This window comes from Dipodomys ordii, unplaced genomic scaffold, assembly GCF_000151885.1.
Source record: "Dipodomys ordii isolate 6190 unplaced genomic scaffold, Dord_2.0 Scaffold25, whole genome shotgun sequence".
Classification (NCBI taxonomy): Eukaryota; Metazoa; Chordata; class Mammalia; order Rodentia; family Heteromyidae; genus Dipodomys; species Dipodomys ordii.
In genome coordinates this window covers 4,283,364-4,309,369 of record NW_012267241.1, presented here as the reverse complement: position 1 = coordinate 4,309,369, position 26,006 = coordinate 4,283,364, and positions in this window count along the sequence as shown.

The window sequence follows — 26,006 nt, the reverse complement described above, 5'->3', positions numbered from 1 at the left end:
CACTTGAGCCACAGCGCCACTTCCGGCTTTTTTCTTTTTGCTTATGTGGTGCTGAGGAATCAAACCCAGGGCCTCAGGCATGCAAGGGAAGTGCTCTACCACTGAGCCACCTTCCCAGCCATAAAATACATTTTAAATAAATAAATTCACTGTATAACTAGGTAAGTTTGGTGCTAATTCCTGAAGTACTTTCATTCACCATTGATTTATATAACTTTAACTTAAATTCAGAGAATGGGGCTATTAGATATTCCTAAACCACATAATTATTTAATTCATGATTTTTCAGCCTTGGTAATAGTGGAAAAATAATAAAATATGATTGGTCCTAAATACCACTGAGTATTGCATGCTTAACCAATAGTGTATGGAAAATATTTACAAAAAATACAGCTGTTCTGAAAACATGTTGACACTGTTCTTACCAATTCCCTAAGCAATATGGTAAAAAAAAAATCTGTTTACATAGTATTCACATTTCATTGGATATTGTAAGTAATCTAGGAATAATTGAAAGTGTGTAGGTACATGGTCATATCATAGTCTATACGCAAATATTTCAACATTTTGTAATATGAACTTGAGTTCCTGTTAATTTTGGTTTCCACAGGGGAACTAGATTCAATCCTCTATAGACACCATGGGACAACCACATGAATATATGCTACATTGCTTTGCAGCGATTAATTAGTAAGCCAGATGCATTCCAGTTCCTAAAATTGATATTAGAATAAAAAATTGTGGAGAAAACAAAGCAATTATTTTGAATTTATTTCATAGAACTTGTATTTCTTCTCAATGTCAAGTGCTTTCAAAGGACATAGCTAGCAAGATCAATAGAAAGCCCATGGATTGGGAGAAGATCTCCACTAGCCATACAATGGACAAGGGTCTCATATCTAAAATATACTTGCAACTGAAAAAATAAAATTCCTCAGCACCACATAAGCAAGAAGAAAAAAGCTGGAAGTGGCGCTGTGGCTCAAGTGGTAGAGCGCTAGCCTTGAGCTGAAGAGCTGAGGGACAGCGCCCAGGCCCACAGTTCAGACCCCACAACCGGACCCCCCCAAAAAAAAAAATAAATAAATAATAAAATTCCCCAACAACAAATCCTCAAAGAAACAACCACTCAGTTAAGAAGTAGGCTAAAGACTTAAAAGAGAAACTTCTCTAAAGAGGAAATAAGAATGGCCAATAGACACATGAAGAAATGCTCAGCCTCTCTGGCCATAAAAAAATGCAAATAAAAAAAAAACATTGAGATACCACCTCACTCCAGTTAGAATGGCTATAATCAAGAAATCTAATAACAACAGATGATGGAGGGGATTTGGCCAAAAGGGAACCCTACTGCATTGTTGGTGGGAGTGTAAACTTGTTCAACCACTTTGGAAAGCAGTATGGAGGTTCTTCAAAAGACTCCGCATAGAGCTACTCTATGACCCAGCAATCCCACTTTGGGGCCTTTACCCAAACGATCACAAACAAGAACATACTAAGGCTACCAGCATTATTTACCATGGCTAAGATATGCACTTAACCCAGATGCCCCTCAGTAGATGAATGGATCGAGAAAATTATATATATATATATATATATATATATATGTATGTATATATAATGTGCAAAGAGGTTTCAATTCAGTAAGTCAATGTAGCTCGACCAATGTCATCTCATCCATCATTCTCATCTCCAAACATAGCTCAATATTTGCATAATGTACAATGGACATAATGACTACATTTGCTCACCTGTCTTCTCTCCATTGCCAGGTTATTTTGTTCCTTGGTTGATGGTAAGAGAATATGAAGTAAAATAGTAATTCTTTCCAGACTAGTGTTATTACTATGTATAAATGCCCTGTTAATTGCCCTTGTTATTTTTTATTTTCTTTTTTTCAAATAAATATTTTAGGTCAATCAGTTCCCATGTTTACATCTACTTTTCTAAATTACTACCATCCTAGAATTGCATAGCATAAAACTATGTGATTTCTGCACTCTTATAAAGCCTCACACTTTCATACCACACCATGAACGTTGACCTTCTAGTAACAGTTCCTTGAAAATTTCACCAACATACTTACTTCACAAATCTCCCACATATAATATACATTTCCAAGCCGATAATCCATCCACACTTCTGTAATTCATAAACCATCAAGTTTTCATTGTCAAAGACCTAGACTTTTTCATCTCCTCCTATATAATCTACCTTAGCTTAGATTTATGGCCTTTGTTTTATACATCCCCATCCTCCTTACTCTCCCCTTGGTAAATGTACTTACTTATCTCCCATGTTTGCACTAAAGCTATGGATGTACACTGTACAAAAGCATGATGGCATTCATTGGTTTCACTTTAAGTCCATAATCATCCATCCCCTGTGGCCTTTTAGCATGTCTGTGCAGTTGCTCTCTCTGTCCTGATGCTTCTAATTTTCTTCTAGAACCCTTTTGTAACTTGTTTCTGCTCAGACTTTATCATAACTTCATCCTTCCTATTTTGCTGTTGACTTCATCTCTCATTTCACTGAGAAACAAAGAAATCAATAGAAAATAAGAATCCACATCTCCCAATGGAAAATGCTGATCAACTCTTATTTTTAATTTTATAGTGCTTTTCTCTGTTATACTGATTTTTTCTACTTATATTGAAATCCAAACATTCCTCACCAAAGAGTGAATTCCATCATCTCCCGAATGCTCAAAACTGCGTTCCTGTACCCGTACTTGTCCCCCTACTACAATATCAAATGCCCTGTACAACTTATTCTCATCAGCCTATATATTATATGCAACAGCTCTCATTTCAACAATTCTTTTGGTCTTACATCTCACTTTCTCATTGTAGAGAAACTTCTAGAAAGAGTTCTTTACACCCAGTTAATTTCCTGACTCCAAATGTTTTGTGAAGCCATTTCAATAAATGCACGACCTATAACTTCAATAATATTATCTCTGTTTTCATTGTATTTGATTCCGGTACCCTGCATCTTGTATATACACTTTTCTAATTTGGGAAGGGGAAGGGAAAAAACAAAAACTTAAATAGGGATACAGGTTGACCCATTCTAACAATGAGATGTACAAGACACTATGTTGAAATGAACTTTATAACTCGTGGAGGGAAGGGAGGGAGCAGTTGGGGTGGTGGGGAGGGAAGGGATGGTAGGGGAAAAACAAAGGAGGAGGTAACAGTGCTCGATAGGACATGTACACATTACCTTACTCATGTAACTGTAACCCCTCTGTACACTATTTTTACAATAAAAATGTATATAAAATATTATTCTGGTGAAATCATCACAACCTCAGTGTTTTTCAGCGTATTAGTTGATTCATGCTAGTCTTTATTTTACAACAGCATTTGGTAAAGTTCATCTTTCCTTTATCCTTGGGGCGTATTATTCATTTAGCTTTTAAGGTGACTCATCTTCTTCTACTGCCTTCTCTCCCACTCATCTTGTCTGGATTGTCCTAATGTCATTGCATGGAATTTGACATCTCGATCACATCTCTATCCTCTTTCCTTCTCCTCTGCATCTTCTTCTCTGCCCTCTGTTGTCTAAGATCACTCGCTTCATGACAATATCTGTACAACTTGTGGCATTAGCATCATTTATCCAGTAACTTTACACACTTCTGTCCCCAACACAGGTATTTCCCTTCAAATACAGAGTTAAATTATTAACAAACAGCAAGCTATTCATAATGGAATATGAAACCTTTGAGAGCCGTTCTTACCACTTCATGCACCTACCCAAACCTGGTTGTTTCTGATCTGCATAAATAGTCACATTCAATTAGTTCTAAACCTAAAAGTCATTCTTTGAAGAAACCATGATTTATTCTGGCACATAATTTCAGTTAGTTTAGTCCACAATTACTTGGCTCTGTTGATTCTGAGCTCATTGTGGCAGCAGAAGCATGAGACAGAGGTTGCTCATCTTCATGATGTACAGGAGACAAGGATCAGGTGTCACTTTCCTCCAGGTAGGCCCCATCTCCTAACATCCCCATAACTCCCCCCAAATAACACCACAGTGAGGGACAAAGAATTGAGCACATGAGCTTATAGGAGATATTTTATACTTAAAAAAAAACATTCTACTCTGGCACCCAAAAGATTGTGGCTATCTCATATGAAGGTCATTCTCAATTTACTTTTATAGTTCATATCACTATTCCTTAAAATAGTAAGTAATTATATTATTTCTTTTCTTTTTTCTAGTCTACAGATATCTCTTTCCCCACTTTGTGTGAGTATATAGGCTACTGTCTGTTGGTAGTGACTTTGATTTTCGCAGGGAATGTGAATAAGTGTTTTTTACCTTAGCTCTGAGCAAATGTGGTTGCACATTCTCCTCGTTTGCAATAGCTTGAAGAATATTTACTTTCCTTCTGCATCATTTCCTATTGATGGCTGCTCTGGAAGTTTCAGGCACAGAAAGATTTCCACAGAGGATCCTACACAGTTACCTGTCACACTGATGAGTACCTTTTGCTCTTGAATAACCTGGCTCTTTCAGGAAACTGTCAATATCTAAGAGCAATCAAACATCTAGACTACATATCTAAATGATTGCACAAATCTTATGATAGAAACACAGGAAAAAAAACTTTTGAGGAAGGAGAAGTAAAGAATCAGTGTATGCTGGGCTTGATCCTTTCAATGTATCTTAGTCTTGACAAAGTCTTAGTCTTGATAAAGTCATTATTGTGTTCAGCTTTTAAAATAGGAAATTGTCTTGAGGAAATAATTTGTCATGTGAAGTACTAACAAACCTAAACAGTTTATTTCACATTCTTTGTCATTAAATAAATTAACTTCCCAAGCTAAAATCAAGGTTTGTGTGGTATTTTTCGCCCCTGTGGAAAATGTACTCATTAACAAAAGGTGACTCTTCAAGTAAAAGCTGAATATGACTTGCTCCATGAAATTTTATGACAAGAATTTCTGATTCATGTCTGTGGAAAGTTCTTCATCTGTTGATGAATTTCTCTTTCCATAGAGTACAAGATTCCATTGCTAATTTTCAAATATGTGATGTGTGGGTGCAGAAAAATAACTCCTTTATGTAAATCCTTGTATTATTTAATATACCTTAGAGGATTTGTAGTAACTTCCTGTATTTAAGATATCTAAAATGTCAATGCCTAATGCCAGGCTTCATTTTCTTCAAAAGCATATTATGTACTTTATTGGAATCCCAAGATATGTCTCGCCATTATTAGAGCTAAAGTTCACATTAGGAATAAACCATTGGACAAACCCCTCAATATCTGAGTTTAAACTGACCTTTTATACTTAAAATTAGCTTTAAGTAGTTGTACAAAGGCATTTATAACAACATGCCAATTAATGAATATAATGCAACTTGTTTATTGTCACCCCTTTCATGCTTCTCCCTCATATATCCCAACTCTACCCATCGCCTCAAGTTACCTAGTTCCATTTTCATATATACATACCCATTGACTATTATCACTGCATCCACCCATCATTTCCTTCTCCATTTATCTGTACCTGTCTCCTTAAATACAACCAATCCTAGACAAAACATCTTTCAGCTTCTTGGTATTCATCTGACTAAACAGACATAATATTGAAAATGTATAAGAGATGAAGAATACTTAAAACAAGTAGGGAAAGCCAATATAGTTAGCATAGCATGTTAATATTTATGATCATCTTTGTACCTTGAAAAGATCATCCTAGTGGCATAGTGGAGGACGGGGGAGAAAGTAAAGAAGGACAAAGTATTTCAATGGACCTGGTAGAAATCCTCTTAAAATTTTTGATGTAACTGCCTAGGAATATAAATCCACAGCAACTGTAACATGAAGTTACTTCTGTATAAAATTTAGTGGTATACTAATGATTAATGAAAATAATTTTTGTCCCCAATTTCCTCTGCATGATCACCTCTCACTTATAGACTAGATGTTTTTATGCAATTACTGGAGATGGTGAATATATTATTATTACACTACGATGGTAAATCTTTATATTATAATCACTGAAAAACCTGATAGTAACAATGAACAGAATTTACAGTGACATAATTAGAAATGCTTTTTTTTTTCAGAAAACAAACCTTGAGGATAAGAGAATGGACTGGGAATTGGACATGGTTAGCATTGTCTTGATATATCATCTCTAGGTCAGCTTTGCTTTTATCCAACCTGTGTGAAATAATCATTAGTATGTGAGTTAGGCTGGATGTAGGACCAAAATATACGTAACTAGTTGAGAGAAAAGAAAGCTACACTACTTGGGATGCCTTTCTATAACACAAATGAGCTGGATTTCTACGGGATGGAAGAAGCTAGCCTAAGTCTGAAGCACGGAAATCTAAGCAGTTATAGGTTAGCATTCTAGAGAACTGGAAAATAAGATTGTCCATAGGAAACATGTCTACCAGCACGTAGAACTGATTCTAATGCAGTTCCCAAATTAACTTTTCTTCCCATAGAACCAGTTGCTCCCTCGTAGCCCATAAATGCTTTGGACAAAACAGTTTCATCTAACCACTTCATCCCACCATCCATCTCTGGAGTGTTGTGTTCCCTTTATCTTTTCTTTCCCCCACTTGTTTTACAATCTATATTTCACAACCGACTTCAAAGAAAGGAAATCAGGGCACAATCATTATTGTACAGGTGAGAAAACGAAGACACACAAAAGTCCTTCACCATGCCTAATGCCACATAGGTAGTGAAGGGAAAAACAAAAAGCCCTGTTTTCTTGACTCTTCACCCTATGTACTCTTTCCTACAATGCGCCGCAACCATGGTCATTAGTCTGTGGCTGGGATTGTGATAGTGTCATGTCAGTGAAGCCAAAGCAACAAATTTAATGACACAGCTGGGAAAACTTAAAAGCCTGCCCTCATCTAGGTCATAAGTGGAGGTTAATACAATGGTGTCATTACAGTCTTTTGCCCGCCTCCCAAAACCACAACACAGTACTAGAGAAGCAAAAAGGTTCCACTGAGGGTTGGTTCGGGTCCAAATGAGCAGCCAAGGTCAGAATAGAAATGTGCAACTGACAGGGAACTGTTGAGCCCAATGCAAAGTTCAACACTGTTCTGTGAATCCCACACGACCTGAAGCCTACCTTTGCCTGCCAATTAAAGGAAAGATCTTCCCAGTTAGAGTTTAAATCAAGGCAGTATCTGCTTCTTAGACTAAAGACCTGATGATTGAATGCAACTTATTTCTAAAGCAATCCTTTCCAAACTAACATTTGAAACACGGTTGTATTCACCTGCCCAACCTATTTAAAAAATATTCTCCCAACTCTACTAAATATAACCTCCAAGATCCCACCACTCCCTTTGTGCCCCCCTGCTGCGCACTATACCTTTAATTTCATAATATATGCAGCTTTAAATTCAACATTTATTTTTAACACCTATATTTTAATGAAACATGAAATATAAAATGAAACTCCAGTCTGCCTTGTATGAGCATGAAGAAAAATCCTAATTACCTGTTTCAGAAGTGTGAAGCGCTTTCTAATTTTCCACCAGCCAGTTTCCTTAGACAGCACTCAGTATTATAACTATTTATGCCAATTGTGCTATTTCATGCATAAAATTACCGCATTATTGTTGGAATAGATGCCAGAGAGATATCTAAGCAGGGTGCAATCACTTCACTTTCTATCAAATTGGGCTCCTGAAAGGTATCATAAATTTTATTAGAAGGCAAGGGGCTAATGGCAACCAATCAGAGTTAATGCTGATAAAATTGCTATATTTTACATTACAAAAACCAGATGATATTTTTGTCAGAGGGCCGCCTTTTGTTTTATTAAGAATGCATCATGAACACTATATTGTAATCACACACGATATTTAGGAAAGCTGCTCTTCTTGCCCAGGATAGGGGGTGACATCCCTCTTGGGGTACCCTGGCAGTGGTTTATCAGGCAGTCTTTTCTTTTCGCCAGCTGATTAATGGTGGCATAAAATGAAGCAATGCAAAATGCATCCCCTACACTATGGGTACCGTAATTCAATAGCATGCAGCTTTATTCTCTCAGGGTCCACTCTTTGGGAAACAAATATTAATGTTCCACTGTTCTCAGGCCCTTTATTGTGCTATAAAAAATTGTTTTCGATTAACCTGCCAATTGAATCTGGAGAGCTGGGTGGTTTTTAAGACTCCCTTGCTTCTTCCCGAGGCACCACAGTAAAGAGTGGCAGGTTATGATGACACTGAAAAGGAGAGAAGAAAGTTTGAGGCAGAGTTCTGGCCCTTTCAAATGGTACTGAGTTGCATTTTACCAGAAGGAGCAATCACTTCCATGAGTTGAAGGCAAAAGTGTGTGACCTTGGGCAAAGGATTTAGTCACCTGAATATCTCTGTGTTTTCTCTCTAAAATGAAGGCATAAGATATGGCAGTCTCTAAAGCACCTTCGAGTACTACACTGTACCATGCTACATACACTATAATGTGAGCAAACACACACACACACACACACACACACACACACAGAATTATAACTTTTCTTCCTACATTTTTCCACTACGAGCCCCAGCTAACCTGAACTAGTATCTAAGAGAAACACTTGTGGTGTTAGAATGAAGAAAGCATGGGCTGCATTATCTTGCCTTTGCTATTTTATGAAAGGGACATTTTGTGATCAGCATATAGCAATAAGAAAACAAAAAATAAGTATCTAAACACTCCTTCAAACAGGAAGAAAAATATCATAAAGAAGTTTAATATTTCTAGTCTTGAACAAGTACATCAATATTAAACTGCAGTTTAACTATTACAACAGGATTTCTGTGATCCTATATCCAACCAGATATAAATTCCTTAAGGTATATGACTTATTTTTTTACCATTTTATGTATATATATATCTATATATATATACTTTATGCTCAACACTAACACTAAGAAATCCTTGAAAAGTTACTTTGGGACTTGGTGCTTAATAGAACACAAAGAAACCAATGGCTGCCTGAATTTATGAATTTGTTTGTCAGAGGATGTACTGTGTTTGTGTGTGTGTATGTATGTGTTTGTGCATGCATGTGTGTGCAATTGTGTATGTGTTTGTATGTGCATGTGTGCATGTATGCATGCGTGTGTGTGTGTGTGTGTGTGTGTGTGTGTGTGTATTTGGGGAACCAAAGGAAGGCCTTACCTGTGGTAAACATGTGCTCTGTAATTGAGCTAGGCACTTAACCCTAAGTATCTTCATTGAAAATAAGGGTTGTGCATTTGCTACAAAGCAGAAGTGTATTTACAATTAGGCCTCCAATTTTTAATTCTATTTAGCTATCACCATAAATCCACATTAAAATCTGTGTATTTGCTGACTTGCTTTTGGGTAGATTGTGATATTTCCTCACAGAATCACTGATGATGTCTCGTTCTAGGGTGTTTCCTCCTACTGATTGGAACTCATAATTATAACTCTGATATAAGTATTATCAGGGGCCTAGAGGTGTGCATTAACCAAGAAAACATTTATGTGTCTATATAATGTATAAATGTCTATATACATCAAGTTACACATGTGGTATATAGTAACAAATTAACAAGATTCTCTGACTAATGACTATATTTTCATATGAACCAATAAAAGCTTCCAGGTATGATTTCTTTCACAAGAGTAGAGCCAGAACAGTGAATGGAGACTCACAAAGGTGTGTCCCTCATGAAGGAGCAGCCACAAGAGAAAATGTAGTTTTGTATTCTCAGGAAGGCATTATTGACTTGCCTAGCCATGAACTCACAGAGAGAAGGAATGCTTTCAAGGTCATACAACCAAACTTCATCAAAACACAAGAGATATGTAAAACAGAAGCATTTTAATATAATTTCATTGCTATTAATAAGTCAGGTAATGAGCACAATGTTACTCCTTCCTTGGCTTTTCTTCATTTTTCCCCTCTCATAGTGTCCCCATTCTTCAGTTTCTCCCTCTTGCCCACAAGTTACGTAGGCCATTTCCCAGAGTTATAGACTGAATAACATGATTGCATGTTTTAATTCTACCATAAACCCCCTATAAGTGACCACTCTCAAATGACTTTTAACTCAGTCCATTTCTATATATCAACAGCAGTCATAATCTGAAAAATCTTATATCTACCAAACCAGTCTCCCCATATTGTTTAATCCTACTGCAACCACAGAAAATGAGGTGGGAAATTTATCTTCCAGCAGGACAATTTCTACTTGGATATATCTTAAGACAGGGTGTGGACTGGAGCACACACACAAACAGACATACACGGATACTAATGAAACAGTGAGTTCAAGGAACATGAGAGAGCCAGGCGCCTGTGCCTACCAACTTGAAGTGCAATGGAGAGGCACAGCGTTCTCATTATGTACACATGGTTGTCCCGTTCTGAGATGTCTTAATGACCTAGGGGATTATTCTCTTAGGGTTTCTTTAATTATTCCTCTAGTTACTGTCACCTTTACACAGAGCTTCAGTGTAGTTTAAAAATAGAGTGTGAATGACTCTGAAATGCGCTAACTACAGCTAAGGTATTATACCATTCAACCAGAATACACGAGTAATTTGAGGTAATGAATACTTACCTATCATTAGACAAAAGTATTGTCTCTTCTCTAAGGCTCTCTACTCAGTTATACTTTATAGGATACAGAATTTTAAAGGGTACAGATGCTGTTTAGAACAGTTGGAAGAGCTTGGGACAAAATTCAAATTTGTGTCTTGTTCTTGGTGTCACTTTTAAACATTATACTCAAGAAAAAGGCTATCTCATGGAAAGTGAAACAGTTTTAAATTATACATCTTACCTTGCAAGTCACATATACTTATGACCTTCGCCTCATATCAGAATTACTTCCTGTTCTTGAGCCAGTGGCTTCCTTTCATGTTATTCTTGAACCTTATGCTTGACAAGATGGATCATCCTCAGCTGTCTTCCCTTCTAGTACCCCTCCTTATAGTTTAATATTTGTTTCTAAGCCAAATGAAAATTTAGCAGAGATCAGAGAGAAGTTTCTAGATGCCATGAAGTCAATGTTTCTTTAAACACATCTAGTTGGGAAATTTTACATTAAGCCTATTGGAAATTTAAACAATAACGGAAGTGTAGCAAGAAGTAAAGCTTCCAACTCATCTGAATCTGAAGCATGATTAATAGGATGGATTTGATAACAGCTGATACAAGTGGTCAAGGAAGGAATTCTCATGGTGAGCTGTGACCAAACCTGACATGAAATGTCATACCAATGTCAAGAAAGAAAGTTAGTAAGGTTCCCAATGGGAGATAAATATTCCTATTAACTGATTTCAGCCTTCCAGGAACAAATAGGTCATTTAACAATAGGAAAATTGTTCAGGTCATGCCATTAATCATGAAGTTCCTTCATAGCCATTTCACAGAGAATTTACTTAGGAACAAAGTGACCCCCTGCTAGGAACTATGGAGAAGTTTCAGGGCCAGGTAAAAAAAGTCTTGGCAATTTGAACATACATAGTACAAAAGAATTATAAAGTAGCTTTGTTTTTATTTTTATAGTTATTTTCCATAGTATTTTAACCTGTAGATTTGGAAAATGAGTGATAAATATTCTAATCTTCTTGAAGGAGAAGGGTTAGTAGGAAAGAAAAATAAAATTGGTGGTGGGTGGATAAGATTATCAAATTCCTGAAGCTTGTTATTTCTACAAAGAAAAAGAATTGAAGAAAGTTTTAGCAAAAGAATTATGTAATGAAGACTGGCTTACAAAAGCAAAAGTGGAGATGTGGACAGATTATGTGCATGTGGATGATGACGTGTGGCATATTTATGTAGCCTGCAGCTAGTATTTCTATAAAATTATTTTGTGATCTTATGAGACCTCAATGGTAACAATAACATAATATTCGATCCCTCAATGGAGTGAAAGCTTCATGATTTGTCCACATGCTGATTACATGAAACCTTGGTAATAAACTCTTAGCCACTATATCTAAAAAATCTTGATTGGTATATAACCCCACAATCTACTTGTATCCATTTATTATCTTTTATATAATACCAGACATCCGGAGTTGTCTCTGATGCTGAATCTAAGGAGTTGAAAGAAGAGTAGTTTAGGCCACAGGAGTCTTTTTGGACAGAGAATATAATGCAAGAGATCAGCAAAGCAATAAAAGGGTCTGAATGTCCCATCCCTAGTATATGAAATTCAGTTAAAAATATAAGATGAGGATTTTTTAATAAAGGGATTGAAGTTTGCAGCTCCTGCCCTTGAAGATTCTAGTGCCAGATGAATCTTTACAATTCAGACCTTAGGTAGGTGGGGGAGAGATGTGGAGATAAAAGACTAATAAATTTTTAAAATTTGACAAGTGACAGATCTTTGCCTGGTGTACTGGTTATGGGAAGATTTCAGTAGATTTTTCTGTCATTCCTAATTCTTCTTATTCATAAGAATTTTATCATATTTAAATGACTTAAAGAAAGGCAATCCTATCTTTGCTTTGCAGAACGTTTTGAAGATGTACAGTGAGTGATATATTCCTGTTTCTGCTGCCCTGCAATGACCAAGTTGTATAATCAACTTCAAATCAGGGGTGTGGATATACAGAAGTATTTTCAGAATTGCACAATACAGTAACACTGATAAAAGTCACATTTACTTATAGGTGTTTACAGTTAAAGTATCGAATGTATGTCAGTTCATAAATCACTATAACCACCTAGCCCTTTCCCATCTCTATGCTTTTCCTCTTATTTCCATTACTTCTCTTTAATATTTTTCTTTGTCTCTGCAGTACTCTCTTTGTTTCTTTTGTGTGTGTGCTGGTCTCTCTCTCTCTCTCTCTTTCTTCTGCCCTCCCTCTCTCCATTCCCATTCTTGTCCTTTGTAAACATACCACTGTAATAGATACTTTTTCCTTGGACTTCTTAAGTATTAACATTATTTTCCTTTTGATGCAAAAGAAGTGATTTTTTTGCTTAGCCATTTCCTTTTAACTTTATTTTAGAAAATCCCAAATAAAATAAAAACCTTCAAACAAATCTGAGAGCACTTGAAATAAAGTGGATCCACAAGAGTAGGGATAATAAAAATTATCACATTTGTGGGATTATAATAATGAATCATTAACAAAGTACCTAGTTTCAAGCAACCAGTACAATTCTGCTCAATGATTGAAAGTGAATTATTCTACTTCTACCATGACAATTACTTCAGACATTGAAGCTTCTATTACAGGATCACAGTGGTCTGGCTTGAAATTTGGTTCTGATATATTTGGCCCAATGTCTTGAAGCTAATTAGTTATCCTCTTGGTTTCCACAGCATACGAAAAGAAAGAAAGAGAGAGAGAGAAAGGAAGGAAGGAAGGAAGGAAGGAAGGAAGGAAGGAAGGAAGGAAGGAAGGAGGTAGGGAAGGAGAAAAAGAGAGAAAGAAAAGAGTGTGTATGGTACCTGAAGTAATATAATAGGAGCAAGGTAATAAGAAAGTGTTTAGAATAGTTCCTGATATCTGATAAATGCTCAGACATAAAAATGCTAGTTTTCCTGTCTTTTACAAGCTACAATAATAAACATTTTGAATAACTATTAACTCTCTTAACAGCAATTATCCATTTGCATTTCACATTCTTTCATAAAAGTTTACTAATTTTATTTTAATATATATGTACATTTATGTATACTTACATTCATATATTTACACAGCTTAATAAGCCAATTTTTTCTCAAAATTCATGCAAAAATAGTATTGAGTTGACCTCACCCATCTATAATCTTCATTTCCAGTTCCAGAAGTAATTATTTTTGCTTTGTATTTTACAGTTTTCTATTTCTTTGTTCTCCTCTCCAATTTTATAAAATAATGTGCTTAATAATTTTTAAAAATTATTGTCTGTTGAGTTTCTGTTGTGGAAGCTGAATACCTGGTTCTCTTCATTTCTACACATGCTCAGAAACACACTTTTACAATCATATTCCTCTCCTTCTTGGTCATCATTTTTACATAAAGTGATGTTCAGTGTTTATGTAATTATGACTTAATGCATAAATGAAAGATGAAGCCATTTAGTTTTGTATGTTCCCTTTTTGGAAGAATTTTATGTTTATTACAGGGATTATTCAAATTCATAATTTTCAGTTGCTAAATGTTCAGGTGCCTTTCCCTAAGCTATCACTAACCTCAATTTCTCCTACAGAAATGGAAGATTAGCATGTTTTGTTAGTTTTCCCCCATATTTATATATACAACTCTTCCAGTATTGTTCATCTTCTTGCTCTAGACTTAACTGATTGCTCTTTAGACTTCTACTACAAACTCGTCATTTTTTTATATTTCCATTCATTATCAATTTTGTTTCTTTCTTTTATTAGATGTTCTAACTTCTATGTTTCTCTTTCTCTTAACTTGGGGTCAACGCTAATTAAAGTAGGCATATTGATCAATAACTTTTCAAAATGGATACTAGAGTGATATTGTCCAAAATGAAATGTATTCATTACCTGATTTATGAAACTGTAATTACTTAATATATCACTTCTATAATAAAAAGTATAAAATGGTTAGCAAAACATTGGGCTTTCCTTTTTTGGTTCTGTGCTTTTGCACATGAAAACATGCCTTTATTCTAGGAGTCAACTCACTCTTCCATTTTCTTGCTTCTAGACTGAATGTTAATAACCTGAAAAAAGTGTGATTCCTTATTTTTATATATAAACCTCCCCTCACAGGGCTCTGAAAGCTTCTGGGATCTTCTCAGTTTTTTTGGGGGGGGTCCGGTTGTGGGGCCTCAACTCTGGGCCTGGGCACTGTCTCTCAGCTCTTCAGCTCAAGGCTAGCACTGTACCACTTGAGGCACAGCGCCACTTCCGGCTTTTTTTCTTTTTGCTTATGTGGTGCTGAGGAATCGAACCCAGGGCCTCATGCATGCAAGGCAAGCGCTCTACCACTGAGCCACCTTCTCAGCCCTCTTTTCCTTATCTTGTCCTGGGAAACTTCTCATCTATTGCAATGAATCCAGTCAAATTAAAACAAACCACATCTTTGATAATTTCTGCCATTCTATTTTTCTTTCCTCATTTTCTTAAATTCCAATTTGCAATATTATAGATATAATATCATATTAATATTATATGCATACTATCTATAATATGTATATAATATATGTATAAGATAATATGTATACAAAATAGATAGTTATTTTTGGTAATTTCTACCATTCTGCTTTTCTTTCTTCTTTTTACTTCAGTTTGCCAAATTACAGATTCTCTTGACTGACTACAGAAGAAAAATAATAAGCACAAGAATAAATTTATGTGCAGGTTTGAATAGCTTCAGAACTGAGAACTCAAGGGGAAAATTTGAAACACGGTTTTTGCATTACTTGGTCATTACAAGAAAATTTATTGTTTAAATAACAATAATTTAAAATTAAGTTCATAGCCTTAGTGCAAAAACTACACATTAAATTTGGAGAGGAAGGGAAAAAACAAAATGCTTAAATAAGGATACAGCCTGACCCATTGTAACAATGAGATGTACAAAAAACTATGCTGAAAACGAACTTTACAACTTCGGCGGGGAGGGGTTGGTAGTTGTGGAGGTGGGAGGGAAAGAATGGTAGGGGGAAAACAAAGGAGGAGGCAACAATGCTCAATAGGAAATGGACTCATTACCTTGCTCATGTGACTGTAACCCCTCTGTACACCATTTTTACAACAAAAAACATACAAAAACTTGTATAGCATAAACCTAAGGAAAAAAGAAATATATTATTATAATACTGTTTACAATCCAATAACACAATGACATTTCAAGAGAAACTATGAGAAACTAGAAGATGTGTCATATAGTCTAACACAACCACCCAAATAGCTGATAATAAGATAATATATATTAAGTCAATTAAGTTAATGCCAAAAATACAAATAATATAATAAAAGTAATGGTGATGAAGGTACGTAAACAGGAAACCTGAAAGAAGAACAGATGGGACAAATTAAAAACAAAAAAATCAGGCATAGAAATCAATGGTCACATTCCATGTAACTCTGCTAAACATCTACACTGGAAATCAAAAGATTGTGGGTATGGATTAAAATAAGAAAGAGCCATCTAATACATTTCCTCTAAGAAGTTCATTCTAAAGATACAGATAGGTTAAAAGTAAAAAATGATAGAAGTTGTACCACATTAACACTAATCTAAAGGATACCAGAGCCAGAGTTGAAATGTCAAGGCAGACAAACTTGAGAGAAGAGTTTCAATTAATGAGCAAAAGCTGGATATAGAAGTGTGGTGGAAGTAGTAGATCTTCAGTTCTAAGTGAAAAAGTGAAGCAAGAACTTGAGAGCCTACAGAGATTTTATTAATATTAGATGAAACACAAATAATATTACTTCTAATAGTATCCTAAGAAAGATATTGGGATAATGAAAGATTCTGTTCCTAAGAACAAAATTTTGAAGCAAACTTAAGAACCAAACACTGATAGAAAGTTACAACGCACAACATTATAATATGCATAGAGTCAAACTTTCAATATTCTTCCATTATAATGGTGCAAGTATATAATTAGCAAATATACAGAAGACTTGAATAAAACAATCCGCTCAACAAATTGATACTTAAAAGATGTTCTGCTGAACAAAAAGATAAGCATTCTTTTCAAGTGTAAATCGAACAATAATCAAGGTATAAAAATATTCTGGGGTCATAAAACAAATCCTATTAAATGATGAAAGAAATCAAGCCATACACAGTATAGTTCTGAGACAACAATGAATTAAATTAAAATTGAATAACAGAATAGTGCTTTGAACATCTTTTGAAAAACTTGAAAACTAAATAGTATACTTTTAATAGCCTATGTATCATAAAACAGATCAAAAGGGAAAACAGAAATTCCTTTGTGTTTGATGAAAATGAAAACTCAATGAGATTTTGTGGTATGCCACTATAGCACAATTAAGGGGGAGATGCTAGCATTGAATGCCTAGATGAGAGAAGAAGGAGGTCTCAGTTCAGTGATCTCATCTTGAACACTAAAGAAATTAAAAAAAAGAAGTCCAAATTAAAGGCAGAGTTAAGAGTTAAAAGGAATAATGAATATCATGTAAAAGTAATTAAGTACTAAAGCAATAGAGGAATACATGGAAAGTGTATTTCTCTGTTATAATCAATAAAAAGCATTTTACTTCTAGCCAAAATTATCAGGAAAAAATTCAAAAGACCATCTATTATTTTGTGAATTATTTATTTATTTTTTTAAATATGTTTGTATTGTAAAAATACTGTACAGAGGGGTTAAGGAACATGATCGAGGTAATGTGTATATTTTCCTATCACTCTATTATTAATATCAACAATATAAATAGCTGAAGAAAGGAAAAGGGTGGAGAAAATGCAGTAAAAAATTCAGGGCATATTCTAGAAAATTGAAGAAAATTGAGGGAAGGGGATGGGTTGGGAAAGAGAGGTGACAATATTGAAGGGGTAACATTGATGAAAACCTATTATATTTATAAACTGCTTTGTTGAATGGCAGTTCCTTTCTACAACTACTTCACAATAATAAAAAACATTTAAAAAGAATAAGCTTGGTGATGTTATAAGAGTTTCTTCTATATATAGTAAACTTGGACAAAGAGATTAACAAGAGAATACTATCAACAAGCAGAAGTGTTGGAATATTGGAATATTGCTAAAACAATTTTACTAAACAAAATCTACCTCTCTCCTCTTTGTATGTACACACACACACATATATATACACCCACACATATAAACATATATCTGAATATATACATATTTCACACACACCAATTTTTAAAGTTATTTTGTATCTGTTTCTTCTCTTTTTCAGGCTCCAGTTTTTAATCCTTTCTTCAGAAAATCTTTGATTGTTTATATTTAATGGAGATACGGCCACAGTTTTAGATATGATGAATTTCACTTTAATCTTTTTTTCACAGGAGGACCCTGTGGTGTGTGTGTGTGTGTGTAGTGAATATATTTTATTTTATGGAAAATTCTATTTTCTTTCTCTAGCCAACATATACAAAAGGCAATATTCCAATCTTAACATCTGTAGTGTGTAGGAACACTGTTAATTATTTAGAAAATCTAGGCAAGGTAAGATGTGTCATAAATTCTCTATCAATGGGATCATGGTTTCAGAGATGGGTTTCAATTTCTAATTTCTAAAATAAATTTGATGATGTTTAAAATCCTGTTACAAATTCATGCTGACATGTATAAAATTGGAAGATTATACATTGATATGTCAACATTTGCAAACTAATCATCTTAGTGATATCGAATCAGAATCCAATGGTCAGAGATTTTTAAAGAAATTTCTGGAACTTCTGCTAAATTTTCACTATAACCTCAAAATACTTTTCAATAAATATCCTTAGTATCCCATGAATGATTTTTTTGAGAAATAAGGGATACGTAGATTAACATAAAACATGAACAAGCTGAGAATACTCTTCTGACATCAAAAATTCATCTGTTGAAAATGGTAGTACTTAGACATTATTTCTGAAGAGAAGTTCAAGAAAATTCCAAATGCTTTTTAAATGCTGACAACCTCATTAGAATAAATTCATCTACGCTCAAGATGACTACTTTGAAAGATAGCTTTCACAGGCAAGTGTGAATTTATATAGGGTAGTGTAATTAGGAGGTCCAATTTATTTCTTTGCAGATGCACTTTGGGTGAGTATATCAGGTGAGGTCAAGAAAGTTGGCCCATTGCTCACCTGCAAAAGCCTATTAATGTGGCACTGCCTCCTGAAAATGGGAGGCTGATGACAAGAGAAGACAAGAAGGCTACTGCTTTGATAAATACCCTAAGGGTCTGCAAAATGGCAGTGCTGGGAGGCATGTGCCAAATCATGTTTGGCTTTGGCCCCATAACTTGTGAGCCTGTCAAGGACTCATCACGTCAATTGGTGGAAAATGGATTACTGTCATTCTTCAAGGCACGGCACATCATTCCCCATTGATTGGCATGCCAAATCCTTCACAAAGTAATGAGTCAGGGACGATTCAAATCATCATCCAACTGTCAGCTTGATTGCATAGCCTTCTATCAATGGGATTAAACTGGTGTGGCATCCAAAATGTAATGAAACGCATTACTTTACTTGAGAAGTTGACAAGAAGACAGGGATGCTGGACCCAGGAGGCCTAGACATACAGCAAAAAATAATAAAAGTGGGGAGGGGTGAATTGATAGATGATATAAATAAATTCTTTTCTGCCTCATAGGAGATGCTATGACTTGAGGGAATTACATTTCTTTTCAAAGAGAATAAGAAGTGAACGCAACAGGGTGGAAATCATCTAACTTGTTTTTAACAAAAGGGAAAAAAACTGAGATAAAAAGAGGGAGCTACTAATATCAGCTAATGTGGAGAGAAGGTGGATATAGTGCAAGTATGTTCTTTGGAAAGAGAAAAACCTGGTCTTAAGCCCAGGTTCTTACATTTACTAGTTATGTCATGTGGGAAACTTTGGAGCTCTTCATCTTTCAGATGGGGATAATCAACACTGCATATATCACCTTTCAATATTCATATATGCATACAGACCACATATGCATATCACACACATATGTGTATTTATGAATTGCTATGAAGTTCTTATTTTCTTTAGTTTTCATTATATAGCTGTGTGCATATATAGTATAATTATAATATATATTGGAAATGGACAAATTCCTTCTTTCTCTTTTGCTTTGTTAATCCTCACCATTATCTTGGAAAAATGCTATTCATTTCACACTCATAACTCACATGTGTTCTCTTAGTTAAGGCAATTTAGAGAAATCATCAATCTTGTCAATCCTATATACCCAGAAAGTTGTTTGTATTTCCTTGTTTTATCTCCAGATAACACTATGAGGAGTTTAGAAGTACATCTTGTACTTAAGGAACAAAAAAATTCCAGTGTGTGGTGAATTTTCACTGGAATCAGGCTGTAGCAAGAGGTTTGACTCTCAGATAAGCTCTCTATGTGATAATAAAGTAGAATTGATAGGTAAGGTCCCCTGACAAAAATTTTCTTAACTACAATAAAGTGATTAAAGATACATAGTTGTCTACCTTCAAAATATTTGGGGGAGGAAGGGAAGTGTTATAAGCTAAAAATTAATTTAACAACCTAACAAACCAAATGTTTACACTATTGTTTGATGCTAGAATCTGAAAGAAGAGGTGTCCTTCTTTGAATGAAAATTATTTCCAGAGACAAGCACAATCAGGTTGTAAATATAAATGTAAGTGAATTATTTAGGCATATGTTGCTTTGTTATGAGTTTCCCCATATTAACTGTCAAACTCTTTGGGTTAAGGGCCCTGAATAAAATTCTGAAAATGAGCTTTTGTGTCGATTGACAATTGGGGATGTTTATAAAGAGGAAACTGATAAAAAAATAATCCTGCCCACCCATCACATATTTCCCAAATGTTTACTAGCATATCAAAAGTCTTAACAAGCCTTATGGCCAAAAAAAGTTTAATTTTTTCTTTCCAGCATTTTAATAGATTCTTTTATGAGAGAAGTTCTTTTTATAAGAGGTACATCATGGTACCTAAAACAGGAGTTGGTATGTCAGAGGGGGATCAGGAACATTTGTATAAGAGCAAACATTGTAGAAATCTCCAGTGTCTTAACATTCAATGGTTGTTCTAGGAAAAGCTGGTTAGACTGATACATATATTATACTCTGGAAGCCACTAGGGACTGAGCATTCAACAATAAATGTACCATATGGACTGTCCTCCAAGGACTTTGGAGTTTAGTAGAAAAGGCAGAATTGTTCATAAATGATATAAAAAAGATAATATCACATAGTAGGGCAATACCTTTGGTTTCACACAGAACTGGGTTCCAATTTTGATATTGTTATCGTTACTAAACCAGACAGTCTAAGGCAAGTTATTTAATCTCTCTAACGCTTTAGTCTTCCAACCTGGAAAATTAACATAAAAATAACATCTATCTCACATGAACATCATTTGATATAACATATGCAAAGGAAAAGAAATGTGTCTAGTCTGTTTCTAGCACCATCACTCAAATATTTGTTGAGTAAATTAATAATGATTTAATTAATTCTGTATTAATTTTTACCTGGCATGATGTCTTGCATGGAAGAGTTGCTTAGTATTATCGAGTATATAACAGAAGTCAGTGATGTTTTCTGAGCTCAGCACATACAATATTCTCATCTCCACTTGTGTGTGTGTGTGTATATATATATAAATATTTATATATATAGATATATATAAATGCAATTGAAAAACATAATATATATCATGCTTTTCCATTACATTTGCAGCCACACAAATGTTATAAATATATTTCTTTTGTTATAATCCGCATGATGATGGCTTTGGGATATGACCATGTTTGCCACAATTCTTTTCTCTGTGTGTTTTACAGTTACAGCAGGCCAAAGCAAACATTTTTTTTTTCTTTCAGTATTCCCAGGATAAAAGTGAGGGAGAAACCACTTTGTGGTTTCAGTTAATTTTTTTTCTCCTGATAAGACGTGGCAAACATCTTACCATCTTCCTTTATTTCCTCTAACTCCTGAACATGTGTACACTGAGATCCAGAATGAAAGACATTAACTTGACCTGCCTAATCCAGGTTAAATGCAGCAAAAATAGGCATGCGTTCCAGTCCATATCAACATTCACTAAAACTGTTCCTACAAATCTGCTATTGCTCCTTTAATAAAATGGACAAGCAGAAAAGGTCAAAAGCTATGTACATATGACTATATAAGATGATGCTAAGCAAAATGAACCCCAAGATATGGATACAAGAGGTATTTGTTCCTTTGTTGATGTTGTTTATAATGTATGATGTGATTTTTTTTGTTTCTTTTGTATGTTCTTCCCCCATGGTATAACTCCTGTCTTTACTGTATTTGCTTCTAGTGCCCTGCATCTTGTATATACATTTTCTTAATTTGGGGAGGGGAAGGGAAATAACTAAATGCTGAAACCAGGATACAGGTTGACCCATTGTAACAACGAGATGTACAAGACACTAAGTTGAAAATGAACTTTACAACTTTGGGGTGGGGGAAGGAGGAGTTGGGGAGCTAGGGAGAGAAGGAATGTTAGGGAAAATCAAAGGAGGGGTAACAAGGCTCCATAGGAATGTGCTCAGTACCTTACTCATGTAACTGTAACTCCTCTTACAATATCTTTACAACAAAAAATTAAAAAGATATTATCAGAATTACCAGAATATATCTGCACTAAAAAAGTTGTTTCTGAGGGGTGTGTATGTGTATATGTGTGGGTGTGGGGCACAACCCCCACACACACTAGTACTGGCAAAAAATGAACATACAGTAAGTTACTTGTTTCTTATTGATGTAATTATGGTACTTAGATATCTACTTTCATTTATCACTTCCACACCAGAAGGACAGGAAGGCAGCGAGAGGCTCATACAGGGACATAAACTCTAGTCCTAGCTCTAAACACACTAGACCTGAGGTGCTGAATCAATTAGCTATTCTGGGTTTATGAGTTATCACTTAATTCAGTGAGTCTTTTCATTTCTTCCTGGCTGATCTTTGTGCACTCATTATAAAGATTGTTTAAACCTAAAATGCTTTGGAAAAATATGCAAATCTCTACTGTTTACAAAAGTGAGACATTATTTTAGGCGTTATATTTCAAATCTAATAAGCATATTTCATAGCACTCAAAATAAGAACATATTCTCCAATTTCTTAGTCTCTATTAAGACAAGCTTTATTATCCATATTACATATACAAGAAAATAAGTTAAAATGTTGATAACTATTCTAGAGTTTAGAGCCAGGTTGTCGTAGAGAGAATACATTGAACATTTGTTCAAACTCTGTTGTAACTTGAATTATCTATATCATCTGTATAGTATTTGGCCTATCTATAGTTGTTGAAGTTATATTTGGTTAAATTTGTGATAGTATAATCCTAAAATGAATAATTACTCCTCATCAAAAGCCAACTGAACTCTACACAATAGAACTTGCCAAATTACTTAGTTTACATCCGAGATGCTTTTTCAGACTTAGGAAAGGTGATTATGACTGACAAAATATGGTTGGGAACACTCCTAAGATGGTTTCTCTCTCTCTCTTTCTCTTTCTTTCTCTCTTTCCTTCCTTCCTTCCTTCCTTCCTTCTTTCTTTCTTTCATTCTTTCTTCTTTGCATTTGACTTTGATTTTTAACTTTTTTAAAAACTTTTATTGTAAAGGTGATGTACAGTGGGGTCACAGTTACATAAGTCAGGTAATGAGTGCATTTCCTTTTGAACAGTGTCACGTCCTCCCTCATTCTCTCTCAGTTTTCCTCCTCCCAACTTCTCACTCACCCAAGTGGTATAGTTCATTTACAACATGGTGTCTAATGGGTTTCCCTGATGAATTTGTTCACCCTTTGTCCCAACATTTCTGTGGTTCTTATTCCCCTCCCCAAATCAGATAAACATATATAAGGCAAAGGGTAGAAAAATCAAAAACAGCAACAAAAGGCAATAAACCAGAGAAACAGAGAGACAGAGAGAGAGAGAGAGAGAGAGACAGGCGCTTGTTCACATTTTTAGAGACAGGTACAACTTTCAATCTAAAACTTTCAGCTGACCCATGAGAACAGCTCTTTAACTTCAAGCAATACTATTTTAATTAAGGAAAATTAAAGGAAACTATTTAAATATAGTGAATAGTAGAAAAGTGTTAAAGCATTTCATGGGCTGGGAAGGTGGCTCAGTGGTAGAGTGCTTGCCTTGCATGCATGAGGCCCTGGGTTCGATTCCTCAGCACCACATAAGCAAAAACAAAAAAGCCAGAAGTGGTGCTGTGGCTTAAGTGATAGAGCACTAGCTTTGATCTGAAGAGCTGAGGGACAGCACCCAGGCCAAGAGTTCAGGCCCCATGACCGGACCCCCACCAAAAAAAAAGCATTTCGTATATCTTTAAAATGTTAACAAGGTATAAAGATTTTAAGTTTAAAGTTTGAAAATTAACGTACTGTATTATAGTATGACCTCCACTGGCCAAGAGTATTTTAGAAAAACATTTAGCACCAGAAGGCAAATAAGCTCTATTAATATAGTAGAATAATGAAGAATAAAATATCTGTATATATACTCTTCAGTGTTAATGTATCATGTGTTTACATGTATGTGTGTATATTCAGCAAATAAGAGTTTATATGTTTGCCAATGAGCTTTTATATGTTATCTATGGGCTTTTATCAGCAACAATCAATTAATTGAAGGAATAAGTTGCATGGTTTCAAGCAGGTGTTGATTTTAAATCTTGTTCCCATAGATAGGTAGCTTCCTCAACGTGAATAGTTAAAGGAAATGAACAGTTTTGAACAAGCTATTCAACAGGGTAATATATTTATTTCATGTTAGAACATGAGTTATAAGAGTTCAGAAAAATGATGTTAACTAAAATGTCAATAAAGAAGCTTTATAATTATAAATCTGAAGATAAAACACTAATCTTCAATGCAGATAGGGAAAGAAGGAAGTCCAGAAAAGTAGGCTGAAACCATTAAATTTTAAAGTATTTTAAATGGGCAAATTTTATTTCCATAATAAAATGAAACCACAACTCTGGAATAACTAGTACATAAAATATTGGAAAGTAATTGCAGTCATCAGAACAATGAGTCTATAGTCTGTGAAGACAAGTAAATGACTTGAATTAGAAGTCCGGAGAAGAGAAACCACAAAAGAAGTTTGGTATGCAAGAAGAAAAGAAATACATGTACAAGTAATTTTTAAATTATATAGTTGTATAGATGATTTCCTTGTTAGAGTTCATAACTGGATGGAAAAAAGTAGGTGAAATGGTGTAAATGTGCAAAAAAATATACAATTTAGGAAAAGAAATCTAAAGTAGGATGAAGCCAAATGTTTCCAAATTAAACACAAACTATTTCATGGAAATTTCAAATGCTTAGCAAATTCTAGTACCAGTTAGGGAACTTTGGGACAAGAATGCATATGCTTTAGTCAACAGTTGTGTATGGTGATAATTACTACGGATGTACACAGCTAAAATATAATAATATATATGAGTTGAAGTAGCATACAGGAAGCAATCAAGTGAATGAGAGCTCCAACTCAAATCAAATAATGAATTTTTTACAAGTATGAAATGAGAATACTGTGACAGGAATGACCCAGGTTCAAATGTTTTGTTTTTTCTCTTGCATACAAAGTGCTTTGTAATCTGTGTGGTGGGGTTTCTTTCAGTTGTCTATGAATATTATCTCTTTTTAATCAATATACAATTTATTTGGGGGATAGAGTAGTTACAGGCAGGCTTGAGTCTAGTTTCCTTTAAAACCAAACATTACTCCTGTGTATTAGTGCTGGCTATCAATAGTACCATTCTAGAACTTGGCAAGAAAGTGACATACCAAATTCTTTCTACTCATCTACCTTTATTTTTTCTGTCCCTTTCCACATAACTATAGCTGTTCTCTCCAAAGCTGATCAGTAAAGTTCCCAATGCTAGAATAGTATGCTGCCATGTTATTTGTAATGACAATGGGTTTATGATTATAAAATGAAATTAGCTGGTAAAACAATCCCATGTATCACCAGCAAATCCTGGGGTTTTACAGGGGATAGTAAATGCATTTTCCACTGTCCTATTTGAGCTATATTAAAGAACCTTCAAAACCAGTCACTAAGGGCTCACACTATAACCCTAGCTTCTCAGAAACCTGAGATCTGAGGATCACGGTTTAAACCAGCATGGGCAAGAAAGTCCCTGAGACTCTTAATCACAGAAAAAAATCCAGTAATGATGATGTGGCTCAAATGGTAGAGTGCTAGCCTTGAGCAAAAGCAGATCAGGGACAGCATCCGTGCCAAGAGTTTAAGCCCCAGGACTGAGATGAAAGAAAGAAAGAAAGAAAGAAAGAAAGAAAGAAAGAAAGAAAGAAAGAAAGAAAGAAAGAAAGAAAGAAAGAAAGAAAGAAAGAAAGAAA